At 38.2% G+C, this 26,524-nt stretch overlaps 2 protein-coding genes across 20 annotated transcripts in view; one reads left to right on the top strand and one right to left on the bottom strand.

The window, feature by feature from the left end:
• The window catches only part of TFPI (tissue factor pathway inhibitor), a 184,584-nt gene extending 164,402 nt beyond the window's left edge, over positions 1 to 20,182 (bottom strand). For 6 of the 7 annotated variants that reach the window (XM_085227623.1, XM_085227625.1, XM_085227627.1 and 3 more), the window contains exons 1-2: positions 19,246 to 19,544; positions 17,787 to 17,941 (exon numbers count right to left, since the gene is read on the bottom strand). The gene's annotated coding sequence lies outside the window, so the exon portion shown is untranslated. Of the gene's footprint in view, positions 1 to 17,786; positions 17,942 to 19,245; positions 19,545 to 20,039 lie in introns of those variants that run through there. The other variant, XM_085227624.1, reaches the window with a different exon arrangement.
• The window catches only part of GULP1 (GULP PTB domain containing engulfment adaptor 1), a 166,256-nt gene continuing 159,352 nt past the window's right edge, over positions 19,621 to 26,524 (top strand). For 3 of the 13 annotated variants that reach the window (XM_085227609.1, XM_085227608.1, XM_085227611.1), the window contains exon 1: positions 19,628 to 19,803. The gene's annotated coding sequence lies outside the window, so the exon portion shown is untranslated. Of the gene's footprint in view, positions 19,804 to 26,524 lie in introns of all 13 variants that reach the window. The other 10 variants (XM_085227616.1, XM_085227615.1, XM_085227617.1 and 7 more) reach the window with 9 other exon arrangements.

Below are 26,524 nucleotides of genomic sequence, written 5' to 3'. Positions count from 1 at the left end.
GGTACTGTTTTAGGTTCAAAGCAAAACACTTCTACAAAAGAAGTATAAAAATAAGTCAAAACTTAAGTTAACAACTTGTTCTAGTCTTTAGATCTTTATATTGAGTTTTCATATGTCATCCTACAGTCAAACAGCAAGTTCTGTGAACCTTTAGGACAAAAATGTTCTCCTTCAGCTTCCTTGAATCTGCAGTATTTGTCTCATTCTGAATTACTGATGAGTCATTCTTTTAATGCATTTTGATCAATAAATGAATTGTACTGCAGATATCCCTTGTGATGCCTACTTGCCCGTTACAGGTACACTATATTCCTGAAGGAGTAAGTTCATTTTCTTCTGGCATCAGTGAGACACTCTGTAGTTGGATGGTGGATGGTTATCCATATTGTCCAAGAGAAAAACTATTTACTGTTAATTTGACTTTCAAGTTTTCTAGCAAATCCCTTTGATACCTTCAAAAACGTGGAAGGGAATCATTTTAAAAATACAAGTCCTGTAATATTTTTATTTCTTAAAGATGAGTACCGTCATGCATTTTGAAACAACCTCGAAACAATTCCAAGCTTCTGGTTGGGTTTTTCCCCAAGTTATCTTGCTTTTTCTGAATAAAGACAACATGTGAAATGAGACTATGTACAAGTTTCTTTACTTTTACCAAAGAATAAAAACCTGACCCATGACATACACTGAATTTTTTTTAGTCACAAATTGCTGTCACAGCTTGAAGCTAAAAAGTTTAGTTCATACATTTAATTGTGGTACTTATATACTCTAACAGTTGACATTTGCAAGTTACTTATTTGGCAAGGGAAAACGGATATGATTTTCCCCTTTGTAAATAAAACTGCCAGTCTCAATTCGGTTTTACTTTGCATCGTGAATTGGTCTTAATATCACTGCAAAAACTTATTGTACATATTTTATACGATTGGACTAGAAATAAATTAGAAGATAATTGAATTTTACTTGCCTTCAAGTCTGTAGAGAAGTGTCTGCACAGACTTCATAAAAACCCTCAAAGTGTTTACCAGTGATAACAGAGGTGAAGATGGGAAAAAGTTAAGAGAAGCAAGCTGAAGTGACATTCATCAGTTCCATTCTTTAAGAAGGGGCAAACCTCAGCTAAAGGCTATTTCAACAATAGCTGGCCATAAAGCCACATATCTAAGTTGGATCAAAGGAGGATTTTTACAACTTATTCCCTGACAAACTTGTCAGTCTTGGTTTACTTTATCCTGAGGGGGTCAGGATTCGTCCCACAGGAAGTTTTAACTATTTCTGGAGAGCGTATTCCATTACTAACTTAATTTTCAGGCAGTTAGAAGAATAGGTTTTCTGTTATATGCAATAGGATTTCTGTTATATGCTTGTTCTGTAGTAGGAATTGAGTTATTGTGTGTTTACAGTTTTAGTTAAATAATATTTTAGGCTTGTCATCTAAAGTATTTTAATTTTATGACCTCTTTCTATTTCTCCCACCTTCCCTCTTTCTACTATCTGAGCCCTGGGCTAGTTCTAACCAAACATTATCACTGAAAATACCTTTTAGCCACTGTAAGCGTAACTAACTCAAAAGTCTGAGGACACAGATAGCAGAAACATCAAATAAAAGATAAGCTGTCAGTTGAACCACAGTACAAGAAAATTGATAGAAAAGACTGTAGGATACCTATATGTCATATCAGGTTTCAAGATTTACGCTGCTCATATGGAATTTTATCTAAATTGTAATTCAAACTAAAGCAGAAAAAGAGTTGCTGATAACATGAAGGGAAAAACAACATAGATCAGGCTCTTGGAAAAAGTGGTGTGTTAGAGGACACAAGCAATGTGTCACATAAATTCTTAAATGTTCCTGCAAGTGACTTTTCTTTCATATGTTTTCTTCTTTTTTTTCAGTTAACTATAGTAGGTATCAAGCTCTCTGGAAGTCCACTAAGTATTTCCCATACCTTCCTTGTCCATGTTCTTCTTCAAGGGAAACTTTTCTTCAGAACAAAAATCACTAAACAGGCTAAAAATCATTGAATTCATATGCCATGGGAGGATCATACAGAACTAAGATGGATTGCATTTTGACTATTTTACCTGGCATATCTCACTGGCTGGAAATGTTTGTGTGAAGTGAATTGAGACACTTCTGAATGCATTTGATAGCTGGCTGATCTTTCATCCTATGGAAATTCTATTATTTCTTTCCTTAGAGAAATAACTGAAGACAGGTGGTGGTTGTTCTTGCCAAATGCATAAGTTACAAAAATACAAAAGCAAAAATATTTAATGCTGTAAGAAAAATCTGCCCTGGAAATTTATTTATCTGCAGCTAATTTAACTTTTTCCTTTTCAATCTCGTGCATTTGATACTCGTGATCTGGGTGTACGCATGATATCTTGGTCTACTCTGATATTCTGTAAAAACATCAGGATTTCTTTTGGGACTACAACATACTGACATTTTTATCAGTGTTCTCCAATTGCTCTTGTATTTTTCTCTAGGGCTGTTGCTTAGAATTACAGCTGTCAATAAACTACCTGGAGAGCAGAGAATAGAGGGGATTTTGTTTTGTAGGACTACAGAGTCACAGAACCCTTGGAGCTGAGATGATCTTTGAAGGTCATCTAGTCCAACTCCCCCACAGTGAACATGGATACCACAACTAGATCAGTTTGCCTGGAACCTAGTGAAGCCTTGCCTTTCAAGTCTCCAGGCACAGAACATGCACCACATCTCTGGGCAACCTGTGCCAGTGCCTCATCACCCTTGCTGTAGGAGATTTTTTCTTTATACCCAATCCGAATCTACTCCCTTTATGCTTGAAACCAGTTCCCCTTAATTTATCACAGCAGTTCCTGACTTAAAGAAAAATCTTGGCAGTGCTCCAACTTTGTTCATATCAATGTAATTTCAAAACCTTCAGTATTAATCACATCTATATTTGATTGAAGTAACACAGAAATAATTTTTCAAATGTGAGCAGGGATCGCACCTGTATCCAGAAGAAAACGCCTGTATTTGTTTTTGTTCTGCTCAGAATTGGAGGTATTCCTTCTCTTTTCAGCAGTCACCTTTGTTTTGAAATTCATACTGAACAGTGAAGGAAAAAGAAACCCACTATCTGATAAGTAAGATTGTGAAATAGGTTATAAAGGCATTAATATTGTTCTTGGAGATTATTAAGAAAATTCTGTGAATTATTACACACCTTTTTGAGCAATATCCTTCAAAGGGCAATCAGAAGGAAACAATTTCTTGTTTTCTTTTTTTAACATATACTCTCTGAAGCATAGGAATGCAGCACAGAATACATTTTTCCTCCACTGTTGCACATTGGTTTTAACTTTATCCATGAGGATAAGCAGATATGAAAGGCAGCTAATGTCCCTCTGAAAGGGACAGCTCAATAATGACTGAGAAAAGAATTTTACTGGCTCCAGACATTCTTTGTAATGACATGATGAAAGTCTTAAAAGGAACAGTTCTAACCATGAATAAAAAACATATTTTGTATTAGTGCGTGACAGTACTATATGCACCAACCGGTAAGTCTTCATTTACTTACTGAGTGAGTCAAAACAGTTCACATGCTGAATTCCTGTGGTTTTTTTTGTCTGGTGTGTAAGAAGGTAGAATCTTCCCCCTCTCACGATTCTGATACCGAAATATCATGTTGTCAAGATTTCAGTTACTCATTGTTGTAATGTTCTGGACAGATTCATAAATGTTATTTTGCTATGATCAGATAAGATTTCAGGTGAGATAGGCATGGCGACTATCTTGTTTCGGTATCTACTAACACTACTTCTCCCAGGGTACTGAGGTTAACTAATAGCCAGGTGCAACAGTACATTAGTAACTACCTTAAAAGCTTAATGAAAATCCTCAGCAAGGAGGCAATGAAAGTACCTGGTGAATTTCCAGAGGCAGGTAAACAACCTGCACGTAAATTGATTAGCAGCTGGGTGATGGTACCTACTAGAGTGAACAGACAAATGATTTTTTTTTTTTCTTGTATTAATCAGGTTAATAACAGCCATTTTGTATAAAGGACTTTCACTTTATTGACTTGACGTAAACTGCTTTCTTCAGTTTTCCTGCCTAGACAGAAAACAAGGTATGATTCAGAGGAACTGTTCTTCAGATTTTCAGTTGTTCAATATGATATGTAATATGAACTGCCCCTTATGAAGGCTTACTAAAAAAAAAAAGGTAGGAAAGCCTCTGAAGAATATCTGCAATCCAGTTCAGTGAGCAGATAATCCAATATGGTTATCTTCTGATCTCTTGTAGCATCCTATCATCTTTCTGAACTGTTTGCAGAGACTAACCTGCCCTTGAATATGCTTAATTTATCTGAGGACTTTCCTAAAGGAGAAAAAGCCAACTACTGATGATATGAAAATAAGTTAAAAGGGCTTGAAAAAGGAGCTCAAGTGAGGGGTCAGCATTTTAATTCTAGACATTTTAATTCTAGTGTTTTGCTGTGGTACTTGGAATTTTGCTGTTTGCATGCTTGATAGACAGCTACTGATATAAGAAATAGAAGTGATCACACTAGCTGAGAGCTCACACAATAAGACTAACATGAAACTTCATATTGAAAAACTGGCCTGCATTTGTGCTTTTCAGAAATAGATTCAACAATTTAACAGTTAAATCTGAATGTGTAAACTGTCTCCCTTTTTCTTGATCTCTTCAAGTTCTGAATGTACTGCAACTAGTAGAAAATCTGTTGAACAGGATACAGGGAGGTGAATCATTTGAGATGCAGTATTGAGACGCGTTTTGTAGGCTGTATAACAATGATTTGAAATTAACATAGCACTTAGAGCTTTCTATTTGCATGGAATATATGGAAAAAATAGTAAGACCTACTTCAAGAAATGCATAATAGTGTATGCAATTTGTATGCAAATTTACAGCACATTTCTGCTTAAGGTAAATGTGTGGCTTTTATCAGCTTTGCAGCAGTGGAAGTGTTATTCAAATTAGAGTTTATATGCAGTGCAGTTGGCTTTCCAGACATTCTCATTTTGTTCTACAGTCCAGTAATGAAAAGCAAGGGCTATGACCTCACCAATGCTTGGAACTTCCTGAAATATTTTATGTTCTGTACTCTGAGGCTAAGAAATACTAGTTACTGATGTTGTTAAATACACTGAGTTTCTCCTGTTGTTAAGTTGGAGAAGAGAAACCTTATTTCTGCAGGCAATTTTCCCCCAGCGTTTCTTTTAAGTAATTTTTTTCCTGGTTTCCATTTTGAAACATAGCAAGAATGTGACTTAGTGTATTTGTTAGGATTTTCGGGACAGATAAATGTAATCACAAAATATTTTAGGCTTATTTTTAATTATTTTGCATAATTATACATTATGATAGGCCACTAACTGGTGTGTATGTATGGTGGTGTGTCTATATATATGCAACAGAAAATGGCTGGATCTCTATGCGTATATTCCACAAGAGAAACTTTGATTTGCTTAGGCATTCAAGTTTAATCTGCTACAAATAGTTTATTTTAATAATGTCACATGTTCTGTACTTGGCTGTATGGGGCTGCTGAATCATGGCCTGAATCTCTGATCACCTGAGGAGAGCAAAGAGTCAGCCATGGGAGCACAGGTGATGGCAATTCACCTGTGCTGCAGGAAGGGGTGGAGCCAGGCTCCACCTCTCCTACACCCATTTAAGAGCTGACTGCCAGTGGGGAAAGATGGATATCTACTGCACTGGAATCTATTTTGGGAGTCCAGGATAGGGTGAGTGTCTTTTTCTATTCCAGTTTAATTATATCAGCCAAGTTCCTGGATATACTATACCGTCTGTATATTCATTGATTGTACATTTGGTATAGGACTGGGAAGGGGAGGTGTGTCTTCAGACTGCATGCACATCTGGAAAGAACAATATTCTTTTGTTTTAGTGTTTGGATTGGTTTTTATTTTTTTAAGTGTGTGTGTGTGTATACATACGTAGCTTCTAGGATTCAGTGCAAATGAAGAGATGTCTGAACACAGAGCTGAATGACAGTCTCATTATTTAAAGCCTGTTCAGGACAAACTTTATTATAATGGGAATACATATTCTGCTGTATATTTTGTGTCCCATTTAGTAAGGAATACGAGGATAATGTGATAGAATATTACTAGTCATTTCAGTGTGTTTGTTGTGGTCTTAAGTCAGATTTGGTCTTAAAGGTCAGTGTCCTATGCTTAGTTTCAATCAGCAGCTATTTTTCCTAGTTCTTGGAATTAGTGTTTTATCCAGTACAGGAGAACTGTTAGGTGAGGGTTTGAACTGATGATTGGGCACTTGAAAAGGGCTGTGTCTGGCCCAGGAAGCACAGAAAGATTGCACCTATGTTCCCCACCTTATCAGAATGGGTAGACCCAGGATGGATGCACTTTGAGCTCATATGAGGGCCAGCCACTGAAGGAAAAGCACCTCTTGGACCTGGGCTGCTTCTTGTGAAGAGGTGTTGTGTAGCCAGAGAAGCCCCCTCACCAACTGGGTGAGGTTCATTCTCCTTTCTTTGTATGACTGTTGACCTATCCGCAAATACTTTGCTTGGTATTGCCGAGAACCTTTTAGAAGCCATGTCAATTCTTTATAAGCGTAATACTCAGTAAGCTAAACTTAAAATCCACTGCATTATAGTCTATTGACATAAAAACTCTTCAAATTATTTTTAAATATATCTAAGTATGATTATTTTCTTCCTCACATCTCTGTTGCTTTGTCCTTTCTTATGCATGGCTATGTGGTATGAATTTAAAAGGAGGAAGAGTCTGCCACTTGGCTTTTTCTTCTGTGAACAGGAATAGCCTTTAACAGAAGATTTGCTGATTATTATTTGAATGCAAGCCAAGTCACAGAGGGGGAAAAAAAATCTAGTTAAATAAAATTTAGTGATTACTACTTTTCAACATGTACACTCTTGCTTAAGAATAGAATACATTTTTCTGAGAGCCATGTTTCTAACAGAAGGCTATGTTTCTGCTCCCAATTCTGCTCATGTCAGATCTTCTTACAACAGTGCTGTCTGGCAACTGTTTGTTTCATACAACAAGCTAGCTTGAAAAGGCCTTTTTCATTCCCAAAGATCAATATGAACTACTTGGTTCTTTGTAGAATTTTTTATGAAGTATTTCTAACCGAGGGCTTCAAAGTACCTCAAATTTAAACTGCTGACTTGCAACTGTGGTTGTTTTTACTCTGGAATTTTTCCTTTTTCTAACAAAATATTTTTGTAGCAAAGTAATTCTGTTCTTTCTGGAGACAGCTGTTTAAACTTGCAGTTCTGTGCAGTTTGTGTCTCTCTTGCTTTACTTCAGTTACATCTTCAAAGTTTCTTTTGGAAATGAATACACAAACCTAAGCACTTTTTCTGATGGCTATTCATATCAACTTTTTTGTAACCTGAATCATTAAAGCCACTCTTACTTAAGTTCCTTTTTCTCCTATTATTGTTTTTAGAATGCTTTTTTCTTGCCGTATGAGAAAAATAAGCAGGCAACAGAACCTCTATGTTCTGCTGTTCATATGCTGAACACATACAGCCTTTATGCATTATGACTGGGAAATAAAATCCAGCTGGTATTGATTTCAATAAGGAGATATTAATCAAACATCCTATTTTAATATAATTGCAAAAGAATGCTCCCAATTGCATTGACACTGAAGATGTCTCCAAAACAATGAAACTGTAATATGAAAACAAAAAGAGCTTTGCTTTTATGATCACACTTTTTAAATATATATACTTTTTAAAATCCAATGTTTCTTGGCATTTGGTAGCATAGCAAGTTTCAAGAGGAAGAGGTGGGCAGTGGTATGTGATACAGGCTGAGGTCCTGTGGAAAAGTACGTAGTGCTGTAAATATGTTTTAGCTTCACCCATACTATTTTTCTTGTGTTAATCATACCAACCTATAATATTTTCTGCTCTCTCATGCGCTTTTTTTTTTTTCTTTAAGGTCACAGTGAAAAACTGAAGAGTTGATTAAAATGTAGTTGGCAGGGAAGGAACTTTAGAGAGCAGCAAATAGCCAGGTAGAGGCTATTATATATCTGATATATATCTATATAGTAACCTAACTCAGAACAACAATGCCAAAAAATGGTTTGGATGTGGCAAAAAAAGGTAAGGCCAGTACAAGGGAAACTATCAAGAGCAGGCGTGTTATTCAACTGGGATAGGTTAATAGTCTTCTCTCATAGTTTTTATAATTATATGGGTTAATATTTCTCTATCACACAAATTCATTTTGCTGCTGAGGCTCTGTTATCTCATTAATAACTCAATGCATAACCTGTGAGGAAGTTGAAAATCCAGTTGCTTTCATTGTCATTTCCCTTCTTTATGTATCTGCTACTTCACTTTAAATTGCCCTTCTCTTCATACCAGGACTTCGCTAAGTCTCTCTACTGTCCTCTCCAACTTTTTCTTACACACTTCAATAAGTTACTTCTATACACCCTTATCTTAGGGTTACATGGAGTTTATGGGCTGCATTTGTTGCTGGCAGCATGGTTTCAACCATATGCTTTCATTTTTTTTCCTTACCAGCTGTGAAGAAAGGCAAGAGGGCTTCCCTTATGCATCTGTTAGTACACAGTATAAACACATTTCAGGCTCCAGCAATGCCATCAAACACAGGAACAAGGAACTGAAAAGAAGGGATGTTGATTCGCTTCCTATTCCTAACTAACCAAGGTTCTTTTTTTTTTTTTTTTTTTCCCCCAGTTATTTATATATCTAAGGTCACCAGTGTTTAAATGTACCACTCACCACCTCACTGAGCTCACGATGACAGTTCTGTCTCTAAAAATATTCAGTGAAAGGCAATGTTAACGGATGCCATGTTGTCCACATAGAATAATTCAGTGACACACCTTTGCTTCATATGCACTTGGGAGTCAGTTCTGTCAGACTGCCCGTCTGTTGCCATTGGTCACATGGCAACAAAATATAATGGAATATTGGTGGGATGGTTTAATGTCTACTTCCTCACCACTGTCTTCCTCTGACATCTTGGCCCAATATAATAATACAGGCATTACTTTCATAACAAACCTCTTATTTTAAAAAGTTTTGTTTATTTTCTAAACTCAAAGTAATTAAGTACCTTCATGAGTTAATTTTAAGTTAATCTTTTGAATTGAATCATGCCATTGAATCATGGCATTAATCCTCCAAGATAACTGTAACTTCTTTTAAGTGAACGCTGAGACAAAGCAATTCTAATGGGGCTATAGGTTAAAAAAAAAAAAATCTTTGAAGATGTCAACAGAGGGAAAAATTGGAATGCAATAATTACCCGCTTTATGAATCAAAAGCTCAATATGTCCAAGGCTTTAAGTTCCAAACATGAGAACACAAATGCCTCCGTGTCTTTGATGTTGAAACTTACAATAAGAAATAGTTGAGTTGTGTGTTGGTCAGAGAAGCTAAGCCAGAATTCCTTGGGCTGTGTCACAAAGAATAATAAGTTCAAGGATATTTCCAGAATCAGTAGTTTTCTTTGTGAAGGAAATAGATATTCCATAGTAAAACATGATTCCACTGTAGAAGTTTTTCAACCCCCAGAGCTCATGTGATCTTACTCTTTTGTGCCTCTTCTTCAGTTTCTCTCTCACTTGCAGTTTGCTCTACTTGTTCTAACTGATTATACTTAAATTGTACCCTCAAATAGCTAACTGAAAAATTCACAATGAACCCTGTATTTACAGGTTTCTCTTCAAAACGTATACTTAAGTTTATTTACAAATTATCAAGAGGCTTCACAAACAACTCAGCTGGTATAACTAAAAGTGAGGAATCAAGTGCCTAAATGTGAATGAGGAAAATGATCCTTGAAAAGGTTTTAGCAATCAAATTATCAAAAGAAAATGGTGTGATTACTTTGTGTTATTCACAATTGGTTTTTTTTTTTTTTTGTAGCTAAGGAGCATCTGCTGAGGGAGCTTCACTTTGCTTTTCTTGCATTTCTAACATTCATATATTAAAAATCTATCTATGCGGTACCTATTTTAGCACTATTTACTGTAACTGGTTTTAGGTATGAATGATGAAATTTTTGAATAGAATGAATTAAACTATAGAAAAGTTAATGGCAAAGAATGATTTTGGAAATATTGTAAGTCAGAAGCAGAGAAATTATTAGGAAAAATCATCCAGGAAAATACTGAGAAAGTGAACTTTTAGAAAGCTAATTTATATCTGGTGACATTGATGAATGAGTGTATTACTCTAGAAAGCATGCTTTATCTTCCTTGAGCTCTAGAAGAGAGATTGCAGTGGGTAGGTTAGGAGGTTTTCTGGGGGCATTATTAGCTTTCTGTTGCTAACACTTGTTATATACTAACGTTAATTGATGTGCCACGTTGCAATGTTACTTCCTGAATATGGAAATCTTTGACATTCTAAATATCAAAGATCTGAAGGAAGGATGTCTTGCTTCAGGGTGAGCTGAGGAACTTAAATTACTTGATTAAGAAATTGTATTAACTTTTTTTTTTATGGCTTTTTTTAGGCATTAAAAGAAAAATGACTTTGCAAATAATGTCCTTAGCAGCAGAGGAGTTAACTTGCCATTTAATTTAAAGTGGCAAGTTTTACAGGGTCCAGAGACACGGTGGGGAAACTTAATAGGAAGATCTAGATGATGTAGAAAAGGGAGTAACAAGATAGGAAGAAAAAGATAAGAGTTGTTCACCTATTGGGAGTATGTAAGAAATCATAAGTTGGATAAAAATTTCGTGTAGCATTATGTTGGGGTTCAAGGAGATAGTTAAAAAAAAAAAAAAAAAAAAAACTAATCATAGCTGGATTATCACAACATAAGTTGCTGGTTCTTGCAAGATGCAGTAATAGCAACTTATAAGTTTTTTTGTAGGCTGGAAGTGAAACGTTTCAGTTGACAACTGTTAGTAGAAAGATTGAAAACTACAAAAGACGTGGCAACAAATGGACTTTGGACTCATGCTGCATCTAATTCAATTGGTAGAATTCCTGAAACTGAAGTCTGAACCACTGCAGCTGATAAGAAGGAAGGGATGCATCTAAAGCCACACAATTGCTCTAATATACAAAATGTAGAGGAGAAAACACATAAAAGCATGCAAATTAGAGAGTGGGATATCTTTGTTTCAGAAAGAGAATAAAAGAAAATATAGCCAACTAAAGGACAACTATAGGAAATAGTAAATTACTTGGTATTTATTTTGCAAGATGGGAAAATGATGCTAAAATGAGAAGGAAGCAATTAAGAAAAATTGAATGCCAAATTTCAGATCTGTGTATTTCATGCATGGTCTCTATTAAAACTTCACACTGATTTTGTGCTTATTTCTCATGAATCTCAGTGTACTTTCCTCTTGAAAATAAACATATGAAGCACTGTCATCATCCAAACTCTGGGTTAATTAAAATTCTCCTCTTTTATGATTTTGGAGGTGATACTGGTTATTAGGTGGGGAATAAAGGAAAGGAAACAATGCTAAATGGTTTATTTTCTTTCCACAGCTGAAGCACACCTTAAATTTAAGTGACAGCTAGGAAATCAGATCGGTAGCAGAAGTGAATGTTATTATTCTTACTGTTTGTAGGTAACCTTCTTCCCAGTTTTGGAACTGAAACTTCAGTTGACCGAGATATTTAGCTTGAACAAATTCCATGTGCTGTTTCTTGGACAAAATTAACATGCTGTTTCTTGTTTACTGACAAAGATGGAATCGGTTACCTAGAAGTTGAGAAATTCACCCCACTCACAAAGAAATCTTAAAAGTGTTTGTTATTCACATGTAAGGATCAATTTGGTAACTGATACCAGAAGGTGTTGGGATGCAAAAAGGAAATGTACTTGCTCGGTAATAGCTAGTAAGAAAAAGATAATTGGAGAAATACCTTGTCATAGAAAATTAATGACTGAAATATTACTAATATCATTGTCAAAATCCAAGTTAATCAAAAGGAAATTTTCTTCTCTTTCCTTGCACAAAGTGAGGCTACAAAATGTTCAGAACAAGTTATCTTTCTATTTGGCGACAGTTCTCTGAGGTTTTGGTACAGCTACACACTATATTATGTTTTCTTCAACAAAATGTTGCATTATCATAGTTCAGTGAACTATGCTCCTTAGTCAAACTATAAGTGCCTGTGACTTGTTTGAGTAATACAGTAACAATATCAAGCAGCATGGATTAGAATGGTTAATACTTTCAAAGGGATGCGTAGGCTCCATTTTGAAACGTACTTAATGTTAAATAGTCACCAGGGGGATGATGTAGGAGTTGTGAATTAAGTCAGAGTTCATCTCAAACTTTTATTGAAGTATTAAAGTATTGCCTCATCAATAGCAGTTCTAAAAGTTTTGAGTAAAGCATTGCATTTCTTGTGATTCCATGTAAATGTAAAATGGTATCTTGTGAAAACTCAGAGGCCTTTTTCTCTTGTGATTTCATGTTAGCTTAAAGGAGCAGTTATTCTTAGTTACACATGGTCAAAATTCTGTGAAATGATTATTCCTTTAAATTATTGTGCTTCTGTAAAGCAATACAATAAAGAACATCATTATGCACAGAATTGTAACTGCCATTCTGTTAGGTGAAGCCAGTTTTTATCTGACCATGTGAAGCAACTAGATAGCTCTGACCAAGAGACTGTGAAAAAGTAACAGTAATCAAATGTATAGGATTGCTGAAGGCATGACTGTAAAAAAAAAAAAAAAAAACAAAAAACAAAAACAAAAAAAAAAAAAACAAAAAAAAAACCAAAAAAAACCAAGGTTTAGTTTTTAAGACAGTCAAGTACAAGACAGACAATGCATGTGGTTGAGAAGGTTGTTCAATATGGTATTTGTCACAAGTAGATTTTTAGGTGTTTTAATGTTGTTCAGATTGTGTATGTTGTGCCTAATACTGGTTTTTTTTTTTTTGTAGTGCAGTACTGCATAACAGATGAGATGACTTTCACCTGCAGTGCCAAAGTACATTTACGAGCTGTTTATAAGATGAGCAGTTTCTCATCCAGAAAGGGAAACAGATTGTTATCCGTTAAAAGAAAAAACAAGTAATTGTGTGATACTTACCAAGAAGATTGGAAAGAAGTTTTACCTATTTGGCAGGGAATAACTGAAAGCTCTCATGGTCTGATAGCCAGGGAAATATGTGACCTTGCGTCCAATGAAAGCACTTAAGCTTAGGAATATATTCATAAATCACAAATATCAATTGCCAAGACTTCATTTTATATTCTGTTCTCAAGAATAGTGCCACAGAAGCTTAGAGGAAAACATGAATGTTAATTCAAATATCTGGACAAGTTGGTTCAAAGTCTCTATTTGCAGATGCTGACTTAAGAGTTCATTTCAATTACAAGGTGATGTTCCCTTCTTGTTTGAAGAACTTGGTTTATGCCAGCTCTGGAGAAGTCTGCACAAGAATCTGTTAACCATCAATACTATGCACTAAAGTGATGCATCTTTCAGTCTTGGATCTAAAAACATGATTTTGCTGTGTGGCATTTAAGGAGGCCCCTTAAAGTCTAGGAATAGATTAGTGGCACTTATTGTTTTCAACTCATGTATAGTCCAGTACAGAGGATACATACAAAAATATTCAGTGTTGAATTTGTAGAAAGAAACATAGGGCATGTTTGAAAAATCAGGAAGCAAGACACTTTCGTGATTTTGGTAGTATTAAGGATCTGTGATGGAGACAAGTGGTATTAAAAATGCACAGCTTATTACAACGAATGAGAAATCATTTCTGCAGAACATAAATTATGTAGCTAATTAATTACACTCCAGGCATCACAACTACACTGTAGTTGTAATTGAATATATATTTCTCCTGCTCCAGATTACAAAAGCATACTGAATAACATTGCTGTTTCTTTTTCCAGTATTTGCTTCTTTGTTTTCATATTAACCTTGTGTTGTCTGCAGCATTCTTATTCTTCCACCAGCGTGATCAAATTTCATCTTTAATAATTTTTGACCTATATGTTACATGCACAAAATTATTTTAAGTACTGAAACATGAGTATTAAATGCATCACTTAACAAGGTTCTGGATTATATCTCTAGGACAATGTTTTTAATGAGAATACGCACGTACACATTAATTGCAATTAATTGCAAATGCATGTACATCTAATCTTCATCTTGCATTAATAATAATAAAATACGTATAGAAAAGAAGCAAATGAAAACAGCCAAGTCTGTGTTGCAAAGTATGGGTTACTACACATGAATATAAAAATATTGATTTGGCCTTAATTAAAGGTCTCGTGGTGTTTTTTTGCTTTTGTTATGCCTTGCCTAACTATTTTACTTAGGACCTTTGGAGATGTAAGCTTCCTTTTTACCTGTTGAAAGATCATGTATTATTTACATCAAATGACTAGAGATTCTTCTAGAGCTAGCTTTTTACTGAAGATATAAGCCCTAAAAGAAAAGATCTGAATAGGTGTTTTTAGAGCTTTCATTCTTGTGTATTTTATTAATATATTATGATAATACTTAATGAAATGCATGGGAAACTGCTTGTGAGCTCAAATGAGAGTTGTTGTGGAATTTTACTTTGGCTGGGGAAAACTTAAGTACACGTCTTCTATCTGTTAAGATACTAGACAGTTTTGAGAACTGATGTCCATAGGTAGAAGAGATGATAGAGCAATGATTTCTTTTAATCTCTTAAAAAAAGCTAATCGCATAGTCAGTTGTTAGGTCTTATTGTTCTAGGTTCAGCATTTCAAATAACTTCTTAAATAGGTTTTCTGCTATGCTTGCAAGGATAATTAATTGAAGAAGAAAACTACTATGTATTTTTGCACTCTGGTTCTTCGCAAATTAACTTTTTTTTCATATTAGTCCTTCGGTTTTAGTGAAGATCGTCTATTGTGTCATCGTTCTAATGTTCTGAAAAAATTAAGTGCCTTGACTGGTTTTCTTTCCTTCTCTCTTGCCTCTGTAGTTGCATGGTCTATTATCAGCTATTGTCTGTGAGAAGCTGCGTATGAGAAACAACTTGGTTTTGCACGTGTTTTGTAATAGTGGCTACAGGGCATGAAAAACAAAAAATGCTTCCACAAAGCTTCAGGGATACAGATACTTACGCACTTGGGGTGGAAATTCTAAGAGGAGTTGCATGAAGATCTTCCTCTTGAGATATATTGCTAGTTGATGGTGATTTCATGCTCAGGTTTACAATGGTCAACAATAAATTAGTCATTCATCATATGAAATTTAGAATTATTGGCTTCCTATTATGATTTCACATTTTTTATTTTTCTCAGATTCTAAATGGAGTTAAACAACATAACTGTTGAACACACCTGGATAAACCTGATTAGCCTATGACACCTACAGAACTAATAGTCTGTCTGCACTTTTTTTCCAAAAATGAAGGAAAAAACGTGTACAACTTAGTGAGGAAAAACACTATTGTATGTATAGAAAATCTTTTATAGATGAGAGCATGAGGGGAATGTAAGAGGAAAATAAGCAGTCTTGGGACTTTTAACTGAGTAATCCTTCGTATCTTTGAAGTATGACTTGATTTTCAGTTAATCAAACTAGATAAAATACCTGTCTTGTGTTCTCCCCTTGCTTCCAACCAGCTCTAGATCGGATCTTCCAAGGTATACGAGAAATATTCTTTCAAGAGGTTTTGGTGAATTGTCAAACAAATGTAAAATTCAGGTAGCATCTTAAGTGCAGAAGTGCCTTCAAGACATCAACATCTGCTCTGATGAGCTGAGTAATTATCTGGTTAGCCAGATGATTAAGTTTATAGAAGACAAGGCAAATTTGATGTTGCCTGGTCACCCGGCCCTCTTGACCTTTGCTGTCTGTAATGTGATACACAGAAGTCAAACTTGCCATTATGCCCATCCACTGACTTATTGACAGGGCTTTTTATCTCCTCTGGATATCTCCCAGATCAGTTCGGGAACGTGACTTACCGTTACAATTCAGAAGTTGTGAGTTCTCTAGCGAATAGAGGAAAAATAAAAATGAAGATATGTATTGTACCACTAGGGCAAAATTAAAAGGCCTACAAGTTAAATAAGAAACCTAGGGCAGAATTTTCTTTGGCAATTTTTCTTCTACTATGAAAAACAAAAATAAGGCATGGTTGGTTTGCTGATTTGTTGAATGTTTCTGCAGGGTAATGCTTAGTCTAGCTCTAGTCTTTTTGAGGGGTGAGACAGCACTCAGCAGGGAGGTGAAACTTTTCAGGTTGCGTATTTAGTACAATCCCTTAGTCTTTGTTTATTCTAGTAACTATTTTCTGGTAAATCAATACAAGCTATTAATATTGACTCCTTGATCTTGACCTAGATACAGACCTAAATGTATATGGATTCCTTTGTTTTTACTCACTGTGAATTATCTGCACTTATTCATAAGGATTTGCATGATTGACATCTACTATATCATGAGAACAACAAAACAAACACATTCATACAAGGTGCCAGACTGCAAGTATGTTTTTATAAGTGTGATTTTGCTCTCTAAGGTGCATTTTTTCTTTTTGTCTTCTATGTCTCGTTCTTGGCCCAATTTCTCTGTAGCACAGAATGACAGCCCCAGTAATCACACTATTTTGTCCGCTTCAGGTTTTGGGGGACCTAGGCTGCAGAAATTGTCACTGTTTCATTCTTTCTTTTCTCTGAAACTTCTTAAATGAACCATGCCAATTAAAAATTATGATCAAGACCTAAGTTCTCTACAATACTTACTTTTTTTCTCTATTCTTTATCTCATTTTTGTCATTCATTCACATAGGTTGCTGTTTTTGATGGGGGGAAATATGGCAGGAGAACGAAGAAACAACACTTTAGACTCCTGATGGAGTATGCACCAAATATAAGTTAAAAATAGATGTGCTCTACATTTCTTACACTTAAACATAACAATGCAGACAATGTCAAAAATAGCACAGGCAGAAGAAATAAGAAGCTTCCTATGCATTGAGTATTCTTTTCTTGTTTATAAAATCTCATTTTTTTAAGGAACAAATTTGCATGCAGAAGGAGTTTGGATACGTCTTTTTCTGAAGTATACAGTCATAGCATTTTGAATGTTACAAAACGAATGAAATCAATTGTGGACAAAATCTACCCTGACTTAATTAAACACAGTTGTCTTAAGAAAATATGTGATTTTTAACTGTGTTTCTTTTAATTTTTTCCGAAGAATCTGTCCTTCCAAAAGTCCCCTTAACTACACTCCTAAGTTATTTTTCTGAATAACCTTTGGGGTGCTTCAGATAATGTGTTCCTGTAGCCAAAACTTACTCAGTTTTGCCTATTGTGCTCTGCTTTGCTGTTGCGAATAACCTAATGTTACTTAAAGTTTTAGTAAAAATCTCCTGAAGCTTAATTTTGGAAAACATAGAATATGTTAAGGAGTCCGTGAATACACAAATACTTAAACATATATGATAGGTACATCAAAACTCTGACATTTCATCAAGCAAGCTGACTGTGGCTGAGCTTATCTAATCAAAATTTAATTAGTACTGGACATGTTTGAGTACTCACTGATACATATATCAAGCCAGGCTTCGAGGTATGTTTTGAAAAGCCCAATTATAAAGAGATGCTCACAGACATGGAAACGACCTGTCGTTTTGCGTGAGATATCAGCAAACAAATTGCCTTGTTCCTCAGAAGTTTCACATAGAACAGTTCTTTGTATTTTTTCTATCTAACACAGCTAACAAATCAAAGGGAACAGAGGTATCTTGTTATCTCAAAAACATGGGTAGACTGTACCTTAATTTTTTTCTTCCATCTTTGTAGGGAATTCATAGATGATCCTTCTTCTTATCCTTCCTGTCACTGTTCTCTACTGGCATCAGTGGATGAAGAATGCATACTATGCTGTTGTCAGTTCCAGCAAGTTTCCAAGGAGGTGTGCATGAGCGTAGCTGTCAAGAGCAACAAACTATTTTAGATGTTGTGTAATGACCGCTCAGGGATCAGTTGCGAACAAAGTAAATGCATTATTTTCAGACTTAAGTATTTATTCAGCTCTTCTAATATTTCAGTAAAGACAGGTTTATTAGTATTTTTGAGTAAATTGTTTATTCTCTATATGCTGAAAACAGTTCCTGGCTATTTGGTTAGACAGGACATAATTCACAGATAAATTCCCTCCAAAGGTTTTCTGCTTTCCTTCATTGTTCTTACTTCACTGAGTTTAATGTCTATTCATCTTTTGAAATGCTAGAGATGCGTCTCTACCACAGGTGCCACTATGTACACAATGATCCTTTGCAACTATTTTGTAGTCCTTTAGTTTCCATGTGCAATTGAAAGCATGTAACATGTTAGTTTGTTTCCCTTCTGGGGGAGAATTGAACTGATGGAAAATTTCAGATGCCTTATAATAATCTCTAGAGCAAATAAAAGCACTACTAATTTGTCTCGTTTCCATGTATGCATTTTGGAAGCTCTTTATTGAGGTTAGGAATGAATGGAAAAGGCAGCCAGACTAATTAACTTCTTATGTAATTCACATCTATGCTGGTAATTATCTAGGAGTTACCGATCTAAAAAGCCGCCTGGTGTTGATTTCTATACTTCATGTTTATTCCTACACGATCATTCTACTCTTAACCGTAAATTGTTGCCCTTGAATGTATTCTATGTGTAAGAACTAAACAACAGATACAACAACAGAAACCCACAGCAACAAAAAATAACAAGGAAACAAAACACCCGCTGCAAACAAAGCACCAATGCTTTGATTCCCGTGAGGTATTTGGCCCCGTTATGTGGCAGTTCGCAAGCTTTGCATTGAGTCAAGAATGATGAAAGGACTTCCATGGGGTGCTGTGTAGTGGAAGAAGAAGGCACCACGAGGTGAATTCCTGCCTTCCCACACAGTGCGGGTCCCCTCTCTGGTGCTCACTATGGCAGAGTACCCCAGCACCAAAAGGTGTAGAGCCAACAGGAATTCCTTGATTTCTATAGAAAATATGTTGTCTCTAACTTGTATTTCCTGCGGCTGTTATGAAAACATATTGATGCAATGCTCTGGTGTTTCCAAAACACGTTTTGACAGGGATTGCATGCCTCAGGCTGCACGATTCAAAGTTCATTAATCTCTACCAAAAGTCTTTCTGCAGATTAGCCCCAAATGCGTACAGGTGTCTCCGTTAACTTCCTCTCTAAAGCACCGTTCCCTTGAGGAACTCTGAGCTACCACCTCGCGTTCCCGTTTCCTCACCTCATCGCTTTTTCGGGAAAGAGGTCAGAGCTTAACAAAAACAGGCCACGGGGCCGGACGAGGTGCTGAGTTCCGAGCATCCCTCCCGCCGAGGTGACCATTTCCCTTCTCCTGGGGCACGGCTGACGGAGCCGTGCTGCCCCTCGTTGTCCCGGCCGTGACGCTTACAGTCAGAGATGGCGTCACCGGCCCGCTCCGTCACTTCACGCTCTCCGCCGCGCCTCCTTTTCCCGCCCGCTCCCCCGCCTCGGGCCCCTTCCTCGCGCCTCGCTCCCCCGCCTCGCGCCCGCTCCCCTTAGAGCACCGCCAGCAGCGCCCGCAACTGAGCGCCGCACCCCTCGGCGCCGCCTCCCCCTTCTCCTCCCCTTCCTCCTCCTCTTCTCCTACCCAGCGGCCGGCCGGAGGCAGGGGGAGCCCGGGAGCAGCGTCCCGACTTGCGGCCAGCCGGCAGCAGGCGGGGTCCCTCGCCCGCCCGCCCGCGCTGACGTCAGGAAACTTTCTGGGCGGCTGAGGCGTGAGCCGGGCGCCGAGGCAGCGGGCCGCCTCCATCCTCTGCAGGTACGGGGCAGCGCGGCGGGGTTTCGGGAACTGCGGCGGCTCTGCTCGCCCTGGGGGTACCGGGGCGCTCATCCCGTGCGCGCTGGGCGGGGGAGAGGAGAGGGAGCGCCTGTTGAGCGCCGCCCGCGGCTTCAAACTTCGCTGGCGAGCGGGACCGAGACGGGTCCCGGAGCCCCGGGGCGGTGTGAGGGGTCGCGGGGGCTCGGGCCGGGGGCACGCGGTGCGGGAGAGCTCACCTGGAGGAGCGGCAGCGGCTGGGATCGGCGCGCGGACCTGCTCGCTCTCAGCAGGCTACTGCAACTACGGCGGTCCGCCGCTGGCTGCGCGGCTTTCTCCTTTAACTTCAAAGCGGTGGGGAGTACGCAAAGCACCTGAACCGCGCGGCGAGCCGCTGGCGAGCGCTTTGCTCACCGCGAGGCGCCGAACGCCGCCTCCGTGCCCTTCCGCGGCCGCACCGCCCGCGCTCCCCGTTGCGAGGTGCTGCGCGCCGCTCCGCGCGGCTCGGACTGGACGGCTCTCGGGGAGCCCCGCGCTGCCGGCTCGGGAGCTTCGGCCGTGCTGCTCTTTTGTTCCGTCGCCGCTTAAGAAAGGCGGTCGGAGGCCCGCAAAGGTTAACCGCGTTCTTCCTGCAGGGGCGTTTGCCCCTTCCAAACGCTGGCTTTCCTTCTTGATTTTTTTTCTCCCCCTTTCGGTTGCCCTGCAGCTGCAAGTTTTTAAAAGTCATTTTCACGTAAAAACAAAACGCTGAACAAACTGGAAAACCTGGCATGTATGAAGGTGGTTATGAAGCTGCTCTAAATGTGTACTGACACCACGTATTTTAATAAAATACTTTTTGTACTCATTGTACTTATAATGTACTCACTGTAAATATAAACAAGCACTTATTTAGTGAGAATAACTATGAGCTCGTGCTCTGAGAAAGAGTTTGTCAGTAGTCTTCTTCCCCTATGTCTTAGCCTGAATAACATCTTGATGGTTCCGTCTGGCTGTTGAACCGATAAGCCGAACTTCTGTGTTTCTGCTGCAAATGACAGTAGTTGACAAACGTGAGCCAATTCTGTTGAGAAGGAAAAAAGTCTTTTTGGAAGCTCGGTCTTCTATTTTATGGCGATTTGAAAATGAGCTGAAAAGTTTGCCTTGTTGTTACTGAACTGCTTGGTGGATTGCTATGTGAGGGACAACTTCTGATCTTTGGAGGTTGTTCACATGAACCTCATAATAGTGAGAAAAATGATGGTAGTAAACACATGGTTGTTTGCCTTATACTATTTGGTGTGCGTTTGATTCCCCCACCCCCCTCATAGACACATATTTACCTGAAGAGGTTGAATAAAGGCAGCGATTCATGGATTAAAAGCCTAGGAATTATGGCACAGTTTAAGGATGCAAGGTAGCAGCCAGATCTGTGCTTTCAGTGGAGCTGTCAAGACCAGGGATATCATGATGAGAACTGAGAAGTAAGCAGAAGTGAGTAGGAATTAGGCTGCCTTAGCAGTGTGGATGACAGTCTTAAACATGATCTGGGCAGCTCTGGGTGTGTCTTGGGAGTTGTGAGTACAGAAATTAAAATGATTCTGATGCCAAAAGAAAAACAATATATATAAGGAAAATATCAGACTGCAACAGTGACCTAATAGTACAGGGCTCTGTGTAAAGCGTTTTAAGTTGGGTAGGAAAATGCAAAGCTGGTGCTGGATGACTAAAGCAGGGAAGATGTAGCTGGTAAGAGACTGGCTGTTCACACAAACTAATGGCTTATTAGGCTCTGACAGCTTAGTAATCTTTGTGAGGCTTGATTGTTGTTGCAGAGTTCAGAAACTGTGTTTACTGCTGTGCCAAATGTTCACCTGATGGGACATTTCGGAATATCCTTTATGAGCTCATTAAAATAATTTGTTAGTCCTTTGCCTTTAAACAATGCTAGGTCTCATGGCTTAACGACAACAGTGAGTAAATGAGTGTATTCGTACAGCACTTGTAAATATTACTGGATGCTCCTGAAGTCATAATTAAAAGAATTGTACAAAGAACTGGAGGAGTCAGATGCAATAAACTGGCATTACGTTACAGTTACAGAATGACTTTTTCTCTTGAGATAATCTGTCAGGAGTGTATTTCTTGAACTTGTCATAAGAAAATAGTTGAAGTTACAGCATGAGGCAGTTGAAGACCAACTTCAGCTTCGATAGCGAGACAAATGTAGCTTGAAAGAGATCCAAATACAAGCTACCTTCTCCGTGAATTGTTGCTACACCCAGCGTGACTTGTGGCATGATGCTGATGGTAAGAATTTTCTGAGGATTGCAGGACACTGCCCTGAGCCTGAGAGGTCCAGCAACTTATTTTCACCATGGCTGATTTCTTAGGACTCTGACATGGTCAGAGAGCAGCTCAGGCTGTATTTCAGGTTAATCAGCTCTTGAGACAAAGCATCCTGAATTAATCATTTAATTGCATGCTTGTATAAGAATACACTGATTGGGCACAAAGAAATATTTTCCCCATTCCCTTTTACTACAATCTGATTTGGGGAAGGATAAGCACCTTTACAGAATCGGATTGTAGTCTGGATGAGAACAAACAATCCTATCATTGTTACAACGTGCAGAGTGCCACTGTGCCACCACTTAAGTGCTTTCTGCAGCTCTCTTGCCCTGTCTCTGTGTGTATATATATGTCTCTTTCGCTGAGAAATAGTTGTTTGTGTCCTTGTTCCCAATATGTCAGTCCGCTCATGGTGTCCCTTAGATCCCTGATTCCTCCATGCAGTCATTCTCACCAACCAAGCATCAGTGCTTCACAGAAGACGTCCCATGCCTTATATGCATATCTAAGACAAGGAACAATTTGATGCAGCAAGTGCAGACTCTCTATGTACCATTTCATTTGTGTTTTGAGGGCTCACTCGAGTTTTTACCTTTTCCACAAGCATTGAAAGTGCTCTGAAAACGATTGTGAACGCATCTTGAGCCTTAAATATTCTTCCTGTCGAGGCTGCAGCTCCACCCAAATAAGCAGAAGGTCACCTGAAATGCCTCACCTTGCCTTGTATGATTTCAAAACCTGTTATGCTAAATTGAACGCAAGAGCAGGAGGTGATGTTACTTCATAGATTTTATCCAGCATTTCAGTAGAGAACTTATCCAGCTGGAAACTCATCTTGAATTCCCAGGGAGGAATTTGCACTTTAATTCCTCTTCTATTCTGCTGGTTTAAGCAGATGCTCTAATCACCAAGCTAAGAGGGTACTTTGGATTATTATAATTTCTTCAGGTTGAAATAGCTTACTTTTAGGGAGTTTAATTGCATATTAGGCAAGGAGAGAATGTAGAAGTTTGCAGCTTAGTGATGCAGACACTTCTGTAGAAGAGTCATGACATGAGTTACCAACAAGTACATAAGCAGTAAGCTTTCACTGGCACAGGAAGCAGAATTCAGGCTTCATAATGCCCGCAGCTTCTTGCAGCTTACTTGATAAGGAGGCAAACAAGCACCAGAAAGCTCTTTAGAGTAAGATACTGTATTGCTTGAACTTCTGCAAAATTATATTCTATTTTCAAAGCCAGGTGTTGAGAAATACTGTTTCTTCTTTTAATTCCTGAGCCTGACTTACTGGACTCAGTAGTACTGTATGTGCTGCTTGCTCTGTTGGTACTGTATGTGTTTTCTGTCAAACTCTGATCATGGTCAGGTTTTGTTGTGAGGACAGAGCTGGGTTTCTGGTTTTCTGATGATTCTGTCAGTGATACCTGATCAGCACCACTGTTGTGCATGAGTTTGTGCAAATACAGCCTGGTAGGCTGTTCTCTCACTGATGCAGGTACTGCAACTGGCTCTATCTTATTTTTTTCAGCTCTGGAACTAAGAGGTTGCTAATTTTTCTTCTTTGCATTGATTTATATTGTTGCTAGAAAGGCAGGGTGACTGTATACTGTAAATAAGAACGCAGTGTTACCTGAATGCAAAACTGTAGTCCATGGATGTGCATTGGGCATTCCTGTTATTCCTGCACTATAGAAAGATCCTGTTCTATGCAAGCAAAGAATACTTCTGTTTTAAAAAACGTGTGATATTTGGAAGCGTCCAGTGGCTTTTTAGAGCATGCTGTAGTGCTGTAGAGGGGCAGGCCATGCAGATATTCCTGTGTCTGGCAGTAGCTGTGGATAAAGGAGCCTGGTCTCCAGGGTGCTTCACTCTCTTCTTATCTCAAAAATAACATGAAAACTTTAAAACTGCATTCAAATTCCTGCATTATTTTCAGATGAAATGAAGTAGTGTTTGTTGGACACTCTGGAACTGCTCAAGATCCTTAGTGTGATTTTTTTATTATTATTATTTTTTTTTCCCCTTCTGTTCTCTGTCTCTTCCAGTTTTAATATGGGCAATCTTGAACAAAGAAAAGAGGCGGTAGCAACATGGTGTGCAAAGTGGAACCCAAAGTGCTGCCCATCATGGCCATTTAACAATCCGTCTTACTGTCAGCTGGTCCTTTTAAATGAAGATTCTAAATCTTAAGCTCTTCCTAGGGAGAATGCACCACTGGGAACTTCAACGTTGCGCTTGAACTTTCCAAGTACTGTTGAATGCTAAAATTGTAGCAGTGAATGCAAAATCCAGAGCAAAATGTTTCCCCTACATGTAAGGCGGCTGCTGCGTTGGGTGGGGTGCAGCACTGCAGCTTCTGCCCTTCTTCCTGCAAGGCCTGGGGGAGCTGGGAGACAGTTGATCGCTGCGTGCTGCCTCCTGGCTTCCAGCATCTTCTGTGATCGTTTGCTGTTGCTGGCAATTTGTGGTCTGCTGCCCTGTTCAATCAGGCCTTTTCCTATGCGTCACAATATTAGCGATCAGTTTACTCTTATGTCTTAATGAGAGTTTGAGTAGTTTTTTTCTGCGATTCTTTTGACGAAGATGGCTTGAACCGACGTTGTTTTCTTCATTGGTTGTGAAATCTTCTGGAAAGCAGAACAGAAGTGAGGTAATGAGCCTAGATAAGGAACTGTGCTCCCTATAAAAAAAAATGTTTTTCCTGCGATTGCTTCTCAAAATGTCCTTTTAAGCAGCAGTCATCTTTGCATGTCAATTACATGAGGGGTTATTTTAAAAAGTTTGGTGTGTCCTCAAACCGTTTTCCTAATGTTTGTCCAGAGCATCTTTCCAAAGCCTCGCTGTGCAGATATGTGCTGTCTCTCATGCTTTCTTCCTACATGCTGTGTTGGCAGCTGTGTGCATTCAAAGATCATGAGTCAGGTTCCATAACAAAAAATCAAAAAACAGGCGTGAAAACATTACAGGCCTTTATTTTGGCTTTTTTGAATGTTTACTGTTTATTTTTTACTTTCTTTCAAGTTTTTTGTTTTCTTTTGGAAACTTTTTAAATAAAATCAGGTTATGTTCATTTTTTAAGAATTATTTTTATTTTTGTTTCTAACGCAAGCTTGATTTCAGGCAAAGTCTTCAAGAAAAACATGTCTTGCACGGCTTACACAGAAATCATGAATGATAGCATCACTGCATCTGAGCTCCGTTGATATGATCTCCAGCCTTAAACAAGGAAAGCACGTCAAAACATTTTATTGTCATTGCTGTTTATATTCAGGCATAGCAGAGTTCACTACTGATGGTTTTATCTGCTTGTATGCATGAGAAATAAAGCAGATTCAGTGCTAGGGATGAGAATCCCAGCTGATAGTGTATAATTTTCTCCTGCTGGCCACCTTGTAAGGTGACACTGTCGACACAGTCTTCATTTCCAAAGCAGTGGGAAATTGAGGTTACAACTAAATGATTGTTTCATGTTGCAGGGTGTGATATGGTACGCACAAGTGTGTGTATGATGGCTTACACAAGTCATATCTATTTTAGAGTAGCTGCATTTAAAATGCAGAATAAGGAAACATCAAAACAATAAGGAACAGTGAGAAGTGAAGTACGTATGGTGATGAATACGGTCAGAAAATAGTAGCAATGGACTGTGTAGGCAGCAGAAAGTATTTTGAGAGTCTAACCCCCACCTCTGTGCCCCTTAATCTGTTTCACATGTGTAAGCTTTCAAGTAGTGTGTACTGCAGATTTGTAAACACAAAGGTCTTTAACATCTGAGTTTAGGATGATCTGGTTTGTGATTCAGAAAGCCTAAAAATTGCAGTACTAATTTTGTAAGCTGCGTGTTGAATTAATATTTTGTTTATCCTGTTGGACAAATAGGCTTAAAATCGAAGAAATACTTTTCCAGCACATTTTCTAGCTGGAGCTGATACTAATTCTCTTATCTTTCTGTACCATGCAGTAATTGTACTTAATTGTTTGCTTTTGCTATGTTTTCATGGTGGGAAACGCAGTGTGTCAACACAGCTAAACTGCAACATTATGGTATGTGTAGTGCTGATGTTATTGAAAGAAAGAATTCCCAGGTCTCTCATCTAATTGGGTGAAACAGCTCATATGCAGCTGCCAATGCAGTACCTTAAATGTTATCTTTCTTTCTATAACGTTGTATCAAGTCTTCACACATATTTTTTGTGCAGTCTGTTGTGCTGGAAAGATAGAAGGCAACAGGTGAGCAGGACGTTTTCACAGCTGAGAAAGGAAAATATATATATAAAAAAGTAATACTCTCTTACAGAATCACTTAAAAATGTTTGTATTCTCATTAATTTACTTGATATTCATATAATGCAGTGCAGCTCTCCTAAATTCAGTCTGTCCCAGCTTTTCCAAG

Source organism: Meleagris gallopavo, chromosome 7 (assembly GCF_905368555.1).
Source record: "Meleagris gallopavo chromosome 7, MGAL_WU_HG_1.1, whole genome shotgun sequence".
Taxonomy (NCBI): Eukaryota; Metazoa; Chordata; class Aves; order Galliformes; family Phasianidae; genus Meleagris; species Meleagris gallopavo.
Note: the sequence above shows the minus strand (reverse complement) of the source record. Positions and strands in the feature narration are given on the sequence as shown.